Consider the following 13,526-nt stretch of genomic DNA (forward strand, 5'->3'; position numbering starts at 1 on the left):
GCACAACTACGTCTGCACACTCACTCCTTGTCCTGATACATTTTTGACCACTACACTTTGATCCATTGATGAATCTTTCTTGAGGAAAGCCTTCAGATGAAGATTCAGTCATCTTCCATGGTGTATCAATTGAAGGTGCATTGTTCTTCCTTAACAGGAAGAGGCAGTAGTATTGACACTCTGCTTGTTATCCAGACCAGATAAACTGCTGAATGATACAAAAATCCATTTTATCAAATAATTCTTTTTCCACTTCAACTTTTCTGCTTCTGTTCCTCCTTTTCATGGTACTGCTCCAGCTTAAGTGCCTGTTCATGACATAGATTTGGGTAAAATAGTGCATTAGTTACCAAACTAGTATATTCATGGTCCATACTTTGGAACTATTGGTCTGAAATGATCAAATGACAGGTGTGGAATTTCAGTTCAGTTGATTAAATAAATGCGGTATAAAAGTTCACAAACGAGAGAAAATCTGCAGATGTTGGAAATCCGAGCAACACACACAAATGCTGGAAGAACTCAGTAGGCCAGGCTGCATCTATGGAAAAGAGTAACCAGTCAAAGTTTCGGACCAAGACCCTTCATCAAGACTGGAGAATAAAAAAGGATGAGGAGAGAGGAGTCAGAGTAAGAAGGTAGGGGGAGGGAAGGAAGAAGCACAAGGTGATAGGTGAAACTGGGAGGGTGAGGTAGGGGAGAATTAAAGAGCTGGGAAGGGATACAGGCTGCAGAAGGGGGAGTCTGATAGAAGAGGACAGAAGGCATGGAAGCAAGAAAAGGGAGAGGAGCACCAGAGGGAGATGGTGGGCAGCTGGAGAGATAAGGTGTGAGAGGAAAAATGGGAATGGGGAATGCTGAAGTGGGGGGGGGGGGGGATTACTGGAAGTTCGAGAAATCGATGTTCATGCCATCAGGTTGGAGGCTACACAAGTGGAACACCAGATGTAAGGTGTTGTTCCACCATTGACTGACATGTCAATGGGAATGGGAAGTGGAATTAAAATGGGTTGCCACTGGGAGACCCTGCTTTTTCTGGCAGATGGAGTATAAAGGTTGGCCGTTATCATTAATATTGACCTTGAAATCAATAAATTGTTGGTAAAAATGCACTGATTTCATAAATGCCCTCAGGGAAAGAAAGCTGCTGTTCTTATCTGATTTGGATATTGCTTGATTCCCAATTAATAGCAATGTTTGACTCTTCACTGCCCTGCAACTCATTGCAAAAGCAATTACTGATGGGCATTAAGCGCCATAACCTCAATAGATGAATGGTTAAATTAAAAAGAAGCATGCATCATTGCTGTCCAAATACAAAATTCTAATTCATCTACTTCGCTGAGAATTTTTTACATCTGGACAATACCAGCTGGACCACTTTGAGAAAAAAAATTCTTAAGCAGTTATAGCATTCTGCGGAGATTAAGTGACTGTTGCAATAGACTTTTTGCAGGCAAATTGATGTGTACCAGTTGCATGTTGGTTCATCTGGCAGCTTGTTTGTATGGAACAGGAGGCCATCACCTCTAAAGTCTGTGAAGACTCCTCAAGGACCGTGGCAGTTTGTACGGGAGATGCCAAAGCTGCTGTGGACTCAGAGATGAGATTTTGTTTCCTGCAGTCAATGGATCCCACATTTCTTCCTTCTTGCTTGCGTGTTTATGCCCAGTAATAGATGCTAACTGCTATTTCCCCAGAGTGACCATTGTGAGTTTGAACATTTTTGTGGTAACTGTGCCAAGTATTTAATTGCAGGTCTAAAACCTGCATGTGCAAAGGATACGCTGATTTATCTTAACAGGAAAAGCTGCAGCTCTGCTATTTTAAAAGTGGGATCTGGCTCCAGGATTATCATCACACATGTCAATATCAATTTCCCCAGTAATACCCATAACTCAATTGGGCCATCAAGTTAAGTGCTTTAAGTAGCAAGATTGGTGCCTGCCGGGTCTCCTAGCCTGTGTCATTGCTGGCTTTCTCCACAGTCTCTCCCTTCTTTTATTAATGTTGCAGATATAAAGGTCTTAGTACTGTGAAGGTACCAGAGCAGACACCTTTTCATGGATAAAGCCACATTAAAAATAAGGTTCAGGCTTTGTTTTACTCAACAAGGAAATCATCTGGCTAATGTTTGCAAAACACCCTTTCCATGTCAAAGGGCAATGGAGACTGAAGCAGAGCAAATAATTAGCCAAAATGATAACCAGCTTTAAGACAGCCCAGCCACTGGGAGATATACAATTTACATAGTTGGTCTTCTTTGATGCTTATTTTGCAAAACAACCATATTACTTATCTGAGATTCAAGGTAACAAATACAAAGTGCTGGGTATAAATGTTTACAATATGTCTTTGCTGTATCCCCTTACAGACACGGTGATTAGCTTGACAAAATGTCACCAGGTGAAGATAAAATAAGTAGAAAGGTGTTAAATAAACAACTACAAATTAAGATAATGCCATGGTTTATTTTCCAAACTGAAAATAATTATCATGCCAATATTGTGAATGATGTAAAGACAACTACATTTAGACTAGAGACTGCAATGTCCTATGGTTACTCATCAAGCCCATTCTTACAGTGTGTTTATGGCAAGAAGGGCTGTAAATGGACAGAAAAGCCACCATCTGCAGATTCATCTATCCTTATTGGTCAGAGATCTAAGTTCTACTCAATAAAAGCCAAGAATCTCCTTAACCAGAACAGCAGTGATCAAGAAGCTCATTTCCTTGGTAAATTTGGTTTGCTATTGTCACAAAGACCCATAGAGAGATAGAGCATGAAAAAGGCTCTTCAGGTCAAGTGGTCCATGCTGAGCACAGCCTCCTCCCTGGCATTCATTCAGCCCATAGCCCTCCAAACCCCTCCTTTCATATACCTATCCAAGTGCCTCTTAAAAGCTGCAATTACACTTGCCCTGACCACTTCCTCTAACAACTCATTCCAGGGTACTTTCTACACTCTGTATAGACAAATTACCTCTCAGGTTTCTTTTAAATCTCACCCCTCTTATTTTGCATCTATGCCATCTAATTTTGGACTCCCAGTCATGGGGAAAAGACTATGACAATCTACCTTATCTTACCCACACCCCTCATGATTTTATAAACTCCTGTGAGGTCACCCCTTTTTCTCCTACACTTTAAGGATTAAGAATACAGCATGACCAAACTCTCCCTAAAACTCAAGTCTTCTAGTCCAGGCAACATCCTTGTAAATCTCTTCCACACCCTTTCCAGCTTGACAATGTACTTTCTTTAAAAGGGTGATGAAAACTGTACACAATATTCCAAGTGCAGACCCATCAATGACTTATAGGTATAACTGCAGCATAATGCCCTGACCTCTGAAACTGATGGCCCTGGCTGATGAAGGCCAACATGCTAAACAACTTCTTCACTACCCAATTTACTTGCACAGCTTTTCAGTGTACTTTATAACTTGGACAGTATCCTCTTTTCAGACACCACCGTCAGAGAGTCCAGTTCCACCCCCACAACATCACTGGCCTTACGAATCAGTTTGTTGATTCTGCTGGTGTCTGCTACCCTCAGCCTGCTGCCCCAGCACACAACAGCAAACATGATAGCACTGGCCACCACAGACTCATAGAACATCCTCAGCATCGTCCGGCAGATGTTAAAGGACCTCAGTCTCCTCAGGAAGTAGAGACGGCTCGGACCCTTCTTGTAGACAGCCTCAGTGTTCATTGACCAGTCCAGTTTATTGTCAATTTGTATCCCCAGGTATTTGTAATCCTCCACCATGTCCACACTGACCCCTTGGATGGAAACGGGTCACCGGTGCCTTAGCCCTCCTCAGGTCCACCACCAGCTCCTTAGTCTTTTTCACATTAAAGAGAAATCTTTTTGGAATTCTTAGAGGAAATGAAAGGCAGGATAGCCAATGGAAGGTCAATGAATGTTGTTTACTTGGATTTTCAGAAGACCTTTACAAAGTGCTGCACATGAGACTGCTTAACAAGATAAGAGCCCATGGTATTTCAGGAGAGATTTTAGCATGGACAGAAAATTGGCTCACTGGCAGGAGGAAAGGAGTAGGAATAAAGGTGCTGGGGTGCTATTCTGGTGATCGTTGGTGACTAGTGGTGTTCCACAGGGGTCAGTAGTGGGACTGCTTCATTTCACATTATCTGTGATTTGGATTGTGTAATTGATGGCTTTGTGGCCAAGTCTGTAGATAATACAAAGATAGGTAGAGGGGCAGGAAGTGTTGAAGAAGCAGAGATAGAGGACTTATACAAATGGGGAGAATGGGCAAAGAAATGGTAGATGGAATATAGTGCAGGGAAGTGTATGGTCATGCACTTTGGTAGAAGGAATAAAGCATAAGTTATTTTCTAAATGGGGAGAAAATCCAAAAATCAGAGGAACAAAGGGACTTGGGAGTCCTTGTGCAGGATTCCCTAAAGGTTAATTTGCAGGTTGTGTCTGTGTTAGGGAAGACAAATACAATGTTAGCCTTCAGTTCAAGAGGACTAGAACATAAAAGCAAGAACATGATGATGAGGCTTTATATGACATTGATTAGATTGCACTTGTATTGTGAGCAGGTTTTGGCTTTATCTAAAAAAAGATGAGCTGGCATTGGAGAGGATCCAGAGAATGTTCACAAGAGCTATTCTGGGAGTGAAAGAGTTAATATATGAGGAGTGTTTGATGACTCTGGGCCTGAATTCACTGGAGTTTAGAAGAATGAGGGAGGACCTCACTGAAACCTATAGAGTGGATGTAGGGAGGTGGGTGAGTCTAGGACCGGAGGGCATAGCCTCAGACTAGAGGAGTGTCCATTTAGAATGGAGAGGAGGAGGAATTTTTTTAGCCAGAAAGTACTGAATCTGTGTAATTCATTGCAACAGTTGGTTGTGGAGGCCCAGTCATTGAGTATATTTAAAGCTGAAGTTGAAGTGTCAAAGGTAACAGGGGAAAGGCAGAAGAATGGGATTGAGAGGAATAATGTCAGCTATGATGGAATGGGGAGGACTTGATGGACAGAATGGCCTAATTCTATCCTTCTGTCTATTGTCTTATGGTCCTAGGAATTCTAACCTGCTAGATCAACCTGCCATGCAGGACAGAGTTGCAGTGAAAAACTTGGTTTTGTATGCCAACCATATATATATAAATTCATTACAAACGTTGTACAAGGGAAACCAATATCAGAAAGTAGAATAAAATGTGACAAAACCTGTCTTTTGCTTCCACTCAGACTGCATTACATTTCCTCACATTAAACTACATTTGCCAGGTTTTAATCTAATCACACAATCTATCTATATACTCTTGCAGAATTACAATGTCCTCAGCTCATCATGGCCTTCTAACTAATGTCACTCTGTTGACAAACATAGAATGCCTACATTTCATCCCTGACACCAGATCATTAATGTAAAATGCAAATGATTGAGGGGAAAGGGGTACTCCATTAGTTATCTCCCTCAAAACTGACCCATTTATGTCAGCTCTTTGTTTTCTATGTGATAACGAGTTTTGAATCCATGCTAACAAGTATCTTCCAATACCTTGGATTCTTAATTTATGTACCCGCCTCTTATATGATACATTATCAAATGTCTCTTGGACAAATGCTCTTATTATAAATGTATTATGATTGCTAGTTTGCTGTCATTTCTACTTGAGCCAAAAGATCAGTTCATCCAAAATCTCCGGGACAACATTATCTTCTTCAATTTATCTGGAAAGGCATTTAATGATGTATGTTGATCTTCTGCTGGAGAATTCTGCATAAATTACAGTTAGTTTACAAATACTATTTGTTAATGCCCTCAATATTTATTCCGTGATCAAGCATATACCCTTTCCAAACTTCATTATTGTGTCTTAATTAATGCATAAACATTTGTATTTAACACCAATGAATGTCATCTTACATAGTTCAGCACTAAATGGCCTTTGGTCTGAATTATTTGTTACAAGGAAATAAACATAGTTACCTCATTTTTGTACAGTTGTATTTTTAGGCCAAAATTGGATATCTTGCTGTATGTAACTTTCTGAAAGTTACCAAAAAGTGATACAGAGGTAAAATCCACAGGTTACATTGGTGCTTTTGGAATGCTGTACCCCAACCGTAATGTTCACCACGTTCCGTCATTTATCACCTTCTGTCCTTCAGCCAACGTTAATCCTCTTGACATCCTTAATCCTCATGTTCATCAGTGTTTCCTTTTTGAAAGCTGGAGTTCAGCTTATATTCAAACATCAACTTCAATATTTCTCCAAAGAATGACAATGAACTCTATGACATGCTTTCTGTATGGAATGTTTTATTTGAGTAACTTTTCACTTGAAGCGCAAACTGTAATTTAAGCTCATTTCCATTTAACACTAGACTGCCTTTCCAAATTTAATTTCAGTCTCAGGCATCTCCTTAAATTTACTTGTTCCTCAGCAAACAATAACTTTCCCATGAAACGTTTTCAGGCTCACTTGTCTATCCATTCTTCCAGTAATCAGGGATGTATGATGTAAAAGCAGGAGTGACCCACTTGTCTCATCGAGCCTGTTCTACCATTCCATAAGACTGTGACTGACCCGGTTGTAATCTAAAATAAAAACAGAATGCTGGAAACATTATGTAGGTGAAGCAGCATATCAGGAAAGAGAAACAATTCATGTTTTAAAGGTCATGACATTCTAACTCTGATGAAGGGTCTTGGCTCTGAATCAATGGGTCAAGTGGCTTACTCTTGCTTTTAATCCATCTGTGCTTCTTTCCACAAATGCTCTCTGATTCACTGTTTCCAACATTTTCTGTTTGTATTTCAGATTTTAAGCATCTGTAGTATCTTTTTAAATTGTTGTAACTTAAATAGCCTCCACCTATCTATCAGTTGTAAATATTCACTCCTTTCTTTATCAAAACCCGCTCAACCACTCAATTATAATACACATAAACTGTTTTATTACTCCCTGCCCTGAAGAGGAAGAGAGTTCCAAAGTCTCACAACACTTTAAGAGAGAAAGCTTTGCCTTTTCTTTGTATTGAAATGTCGAATGGTCAGGTGGGATGTTGAATTGTTGGGTGAACAAAATCTATTGTTGGGTGAACAATAGCTTTTGTTGGACTGCAGATCACGGTATCTCTTTGGAGGTTTGCTATTGCTTGTTTGGCGGGTGGTGGGCACTGGAACTTCCTACTGGGACAAGTGGGGAATTGATGCTTTGTGGTTGCTTATGTGTGGGAGGGGATGGGGGCTTTGGGGCTCTAATATTTTCTGTCATTCATTCTTTGGGGTTTTCTTCTGTTTCGTGGATGTCTACAGCGAGAGAGAATTTCAGGTGGTATATCATTCAAATTCTCTGATATTAAATGGAACTATTTAACTATTTAACCATTGAACCATTAAATGAGCATAACTAGGCATATGAAATTCCTTGGATGCTAGCACTGGTCTTGCTCATCTTAGTGCAATAAACTCTGCAACCAAGGAGGAAATTGTTATGTTTTGTAACTCCAAAACAGCAGAACTAATTGAAAGGAAAACAAGGGAACCGGGTGATAACTTGTGTACATTTGCTTTCACTTTAAGCACATATGATTTTATGGTGTGAAACCATATTCCATTTATACACTTTATATATAACCTGTAATGAATTATTTGAACAAACAAAGTAAGCTTAATCAAGCAATGTATTTACAATATGATTCAAATATTCCTGAAATAGTAAATACACAACACTCCTCCCTGTGTAGTTATAAAATCCAATACAATAGTATTGAGCAGTACTGACAGTTCAGTATTCTGGGATTCTATAGCTTTAGACATGACAGAGCAGAAGGGATTAAATGGAGAGGGGTAGCATTACTAGTCAGAGAAAATGTCACGGCAGTGCTCAGTCAGATCAGACTGGAGAACTTATCTAGTGAGGCTTTATGAATGGAACTGAGGAATAAGAAATGTAAAACCATGTTAATGGTGCTACATTATAGACCACCCAACAGTCTACGAGATTTAAAGAGACAAATTTGTAGAGAGATTGCAGACTGTTACAAGGAACATAATGTTGTTATAGTAGGTCATTTCAATTTTCCACATATTGACTGGGACTCCCATACTGTAAGAGGACTAGATAGAATAGAGTTTGTTAAATGTGTTCAAGTGTTTCCTTAATCAGTACATACAAGTCCCAACAAGAGATTCTGCAATACTTGATCTGCTGCTGGAAAATTAGACAGGGCAGGTGACAAACGTTTGAGTAGATAACACTTTGCTAGTGATCATAATGCCATTAAATTTTCAAAATAAATTGGAAAAATCAATTGGTCTGGTCTGTGGGTTGAGATTCTAAGTTGGAGAAAGGAAAATTTTGTTGGTATCAGGAAGGATCTGTTCAGTGTGGACCCTATACAGATTACAGAGGCGGAGGGGTTTGCTGTCTTGAGGGAAATTAGGATGGATAAATCCACAGGATCTGACAAGATGTTCCCTTTTGGAGGAATGTGTAGAAAATGCAGGGGCCTTAGCAGAGATACTTAAATCATCATTGGCGACAGGTGAGGCACCAGAGGATTTGAGGCTAGCTTAGGTTGTTACACTGTTTAAGAAAGGCGGTAAAAACAAACCAGGAAATTATAGGTAAAGGCCAGTGAGCCTGACATCAGAAGTAAGAAAGTTATTGGAAGATACTTTAAGAGACTGGATATATGAGTATTTGAAGAGACATGGATTGATCAGGGATAGCCAACATGGCTTTGTACATTGGAAGTCATGTCTATCCAGTCTAATAGAGTTTATTGAGGAAGTTATTAGGAAAACTGATGAAGGCAAAGCAGTGGATATTGTCAACATGGACTTTAGCAAAGCATTTAACAAGGACTCATATGGGGGGTTGGTCAAGAAGGTTCAGTTGCTCAGCATTCAATATGAGGTAGTAAATTGGATTAAACATTGGCTTTGTGAGAGAAGCCAGAGAGTGGTAGTAGATGGTTGCGTCTCTGACTGGAAGCCTCTGACGAGTGGAGTGCTGCAGGGTTCAGTGCTACCAGTTGACACCAAGATTGGTGGTGTAGTGGACAGCGAGGAAGACTATCAGAGCTTGCAGCAGTATTTGGACCAGATGGGAAAATGGGCTGAAAAATGGCAGATGAAATTTAATGCAGACAGGTGCGGGTTATTGCATTTCGGTAGGGCCGACCAGAGTAGATTTTACATAGTGAATGGTAGGGCACAGAGGAGTGCAGTAGAACACAGGGATCTGGGAATACAGGTCCATAATCATTGAAAGTGGCAGCATTGGTACATAGGGTTGTCAAGAAAGCTCTTGGCACATTGACCTTCATAAATCAAAGTATTAAGTACAGGAAATGGAATTTTATGTTGAAGTTGTATAAGACATGGGTGAGGCCCAATTTGGAGAATTGTGCGCAGTTTTGGTCACCTACCTAAAGGAAAGATGTAAATAAAGTTGAAAGAGCATAGAGAAAAGTTACATGGATGTTGCTGGGACTGGAGGAGATGAGTTATAAGGAAAGGTTGAACAACGCACATCATAATACGTGAGTACAATGTCAGACGTTACCTTGCCATTTTTGAAACCAACATCACACTGTTTTGTCCATTGCCATTTCTTCCTGGCCTGTAGTAATGAGTTCAAGGGGTGGAGCACAGTAGCCAGAAATGGCAGTAACCTATTGTAGTAATCAACAAATCCTAAAGAGGTCCACAACTGTGACATATTCTTCAGCCTTGGGACATCCAACACTGCTTGAATTTTCTCAGTATACTTGTGCAATACCTGTGCATCAATTGTTTGACCATTGTAAGATGCTTGGCTTAAAGAATTCACACTGTGCTCTGAGCCCATAATCTTCTAATCATTTTAACACTGTCTTGAGGTTTTGGAGATATTCCTTGTCAGCGCCTGAACAGCCTTGCTGCACCTGGTGCATAACCTTCTGATAGAGTACAGGTGCAGATGCCTATTATAGCAATAAAACACTTTGTGAGTATTTATTTTGAGAAACATCTTGGACTCTTCTTTTATCTCCATCTGTAGTTAGGTCTCAGCTAAGTCCACTTCATTGAAATGTTTCCCTCCAAAGAGATTTGCAAAGATGTCTCCTGGGCAGAGGGTATTCATTAACTATCGGAACTGGGTAGATGACCTTAAAATCACCACAGATCTTGACAGGCCCATTCTTCTTGGCTACTCGGACCACAGTTGTTGCCCATGGGCTTCACTCAACCTTGGAAAGGATTCATTCAGCCTCCGTGTGATCTAGCTCACTGGCTACCTTATCACAGATGGTATAAGGAACCAGATGGGCTTTGCAAAACTTGGGTGTGACATTTTCTTTTAACATTAAATTACCCTTGATATGTTTGAGTTTTCCAATCCCATCCTCATCGCCACTGTTATGTTTTGTAACCTCAAAACATAAAGACTAATTGACAGGAAAGTGAGGAAGACGGGAGGAAACTCATGTAGATTCATTCTTACTTACATACATACACAGATGCATGACGTGTTGGCGTGATAACGTATGCCATTTGTGTACTTTTACATATAGCCCATAATGAATTATTTAAGCAACAGAGAATGCTTAATCAAACAATATATTTACAATATTACTCAAATGTTACTGAAATATTAAATACACAATAGAAATCTACTGACTCTCTACTACAGTAGATTTATAATTTAATCTGACATGTTTCTACTGTGAACATTTGAGGAACACGGCCTTCTGTTGTATTTTAACTCTTTGGAACACACTAGATTTCATCTTGTCTTTCAATAGCTCTATTTTCAACAAGTTTTGTAACAACTGTGGAAGCACAGTTCATTCTAATGCACTTATTTATTTCATCACTCTTTTATTCATTGAAGTCTGGGGAAAATCACACCAAGTCTAGACAGTATTGATTACTCGCTGTTTAGAAAACAGTGAATTTTGCAAATTGGAAGATAAATTGTGTTGAGTTGATGTCGTTGGTGGTCTGATATCTTCTTTAAGGCTCTGGTAGCCATTTTTAATGAACTATCACTCTCCGTTACATGATGATGCCTCTATGACATTAGGTTGCCCTTTCTGCCAGTTGTCTACCATCAGTGACCTACTCAGTCATCACAGAGGACAGATAAAGTCAATCATATTGACATGGGATTGGAGTTACATATTGGCCAGGCCATACATGAATAGTGGCTTTCCTTCCCTGCAAATTATTAAGAAAAATGTCTGTGTTGATAACACAATGGCTTTATGTACCTTTTTATTAAAACTACCCATAAAATTTCAGATGCCTTATATTATTTCAACTTGTCACCCTGTCTCAGTACAATTAGAACACATATTCTCTGACTTATTAATGCAGTGCTCTGGATTGCCTTGCTTGTAAAATAATCCCTATTATTCTGAATCGTGGAAAGTTGCAGTGGGGTGCTGCAAAATGTTATTTTTATCAGTTGCTAATTTGGATTCTTACAGCTTTTTTTCATATGTTACATTGTTCTTGGCCTGGGTCTTGGTTTAAATTACATGCATTCATTTTCCATGAGGAGACAAATTGAATTGTGTATCAGTTATTCTCGCATTTACTGGAATGCCCACATCATGGGGAGTTAGTTGGACATGAAATGATGTATGAGATTTAGGCCTTTGTTTAACTAGCTACAGAAACTGGAGAATGCTTATGGGAATTCTAGATGTGCTCAGAGTTGTTAATTGCAATTTTCCTGGCACAAGTAGAAAACACAGCTTGTGTAATTCCAGTTACAGTACTATATATTGACCTGCTCCACATTCCTATAGAAAATAAATGAACTTTATATTATTAAATGATACATGATGGTTAGGATGTTTCCATACATCTTCAAAACAAAACATTATTAACAATCCTCTGTTCTACTGATTAGACTCCAATGTGTACAGAAAGCTACATTCAAGATACATTAATACACATGGCATAAATATGTTTAGTAGACTTTGCTGTTTCCCAAAGCAAAGCCTGAGATATATCATGTGACAAAATCATCTGGATCATAAAGATATATTTTAAGCAAAAAATCATCTTGGATCAGAAAATGCCTCAGAAAAAATGTTGTTTATGAACTGTCATACAATCATTTGCAGTCATATAGACACATAAGATAGTGTCTAATAACTCTGCATAGTTGTGTGAAATGCATCCACTATGTTGTTTCATGCGTAAATTAATTTATTTAAGTGCTTGCAACACATACAAAATGCTGGTGGAACGCAACAGGCCAGGCAGCATCTATAGGAAGAAGTAAAGTTGATGTTTTGGGCCAAGACACTTCATCAGGACTAACTGAAGGAAGAGATAGTAAACTATTTCTTCTTTCAGTTAGTCCTGCCGAAGGGTCTTGGCCCGAAACGTCGATTGTACTTCTTCCTATAGATGTTGCCTGGCCTGCTGCGTTCCACCAGCATTTTGTGCGTTTTGCCTGAATTTCCAGCATCTGCAGATTTCCTCGTGTTTGTGTTATTTAAGTGCTTGCCTGCTTTATGAGGCTGAGTTGCTATCTCGATGCTTAACCTAACATGGTGAAACTTGTGCAAGGAGCTGCTTGGATTCAAGCCCAGGACCTCTCACCCCAAAGCCCAGCAGAAATTTCATGGGTAAGCAGTTTCATGGGTCTTATCACGCTAAGGAATGAACTGTTTGCTGCATTAGGGTATGTAAATGTAACCTGGTCAGTGTCACCTAGGTTTGTCACTCTCTACGATCACCATCTGACACAACACAACTTAAACTGCAGGCACCTGCATGGCTGAGCTTTGCAGCCCCACAGTTCAGCTGCCAGATTTCAATGCAGGTAGAACTTGGGCCACCACGGCATAGCCAACAGCACATTAAGCCAATTGATAGAGGTATCTTCAGATAACAGATGACAATACTTTCAATAATTGCATCCTCCAAATCTTCATTTTCATTAACATTCAAGATGATTGCCAATACCTTCAAATTCTTCATAGTACCTGACTTGTTGAAGTAGCAAAATAGTTTCATTTTCACTGCTGGCTGTTTCTGGCATCTCCTAGCCTGAATGCTTGAAACCCGAGTGAGCAAAAACAACTATGAATTGACTTACTCCTTATTTCTCACCAACTATCAGTGACAAAAATCACTATTCTTTGAACACAAACATATGCAACTGATTTGGACGGTACTACTCTGATGCTATTTAAAAACTTTTCACTCTAAGCACAATGTAATGTCTGAAGGCTTCAGTCTCCTGTCCAATTAAGCGGCATAGTGCCCAAGATAAATAAAAGGAATCCTGACTATTTTCTTTATAAGTTATCCCAAATAATTGGCTGCCCCAATTAACTGATGGTCCAATTAACCAGAATCCACTGTATATGTAATGCATGCCATGAAATGAAATGTTTCTAGGGGAAACATTTAGGGAAACATTTGATACTTGAACGCATAGCTGCAGGTGGCCAGATTTGAACAGCAGAAACTGTAGGGTCTGGAGGAAATTAGAGAGATCGGGAGAAATAAGACTGT

At 39.6% G+C, this 13,526-nt stretch overlaps 1 pseudogene; it reads left to right on the top strand.

Annotated features, from left to right (window-relative positions):
• The window catches only part of LOC140727257 (elongation factor 2-like), a 75,300-nt pseudogene that overhangs the window by 51,261 nt on the left and 10,513 nt on the right, over positions 1 to 13,526 (top strand).

The sequence above is a fragment of the Hemitrygon akajei genome, chromosome 5 (genome assembly GCF_048418815.1).
Source record: "Hemitrygon akajei chromosome 5, sHemAka1.3, whole genome shotgun sequence".
NCBI classification, from domain to species: domain Eukaryota; kingdom Metazoa; phylum Chordata; class Chondrichthyes; order Myliobatiformes; family Dasyatidae; genus Hemitrygon; species Hemitrygon akajei.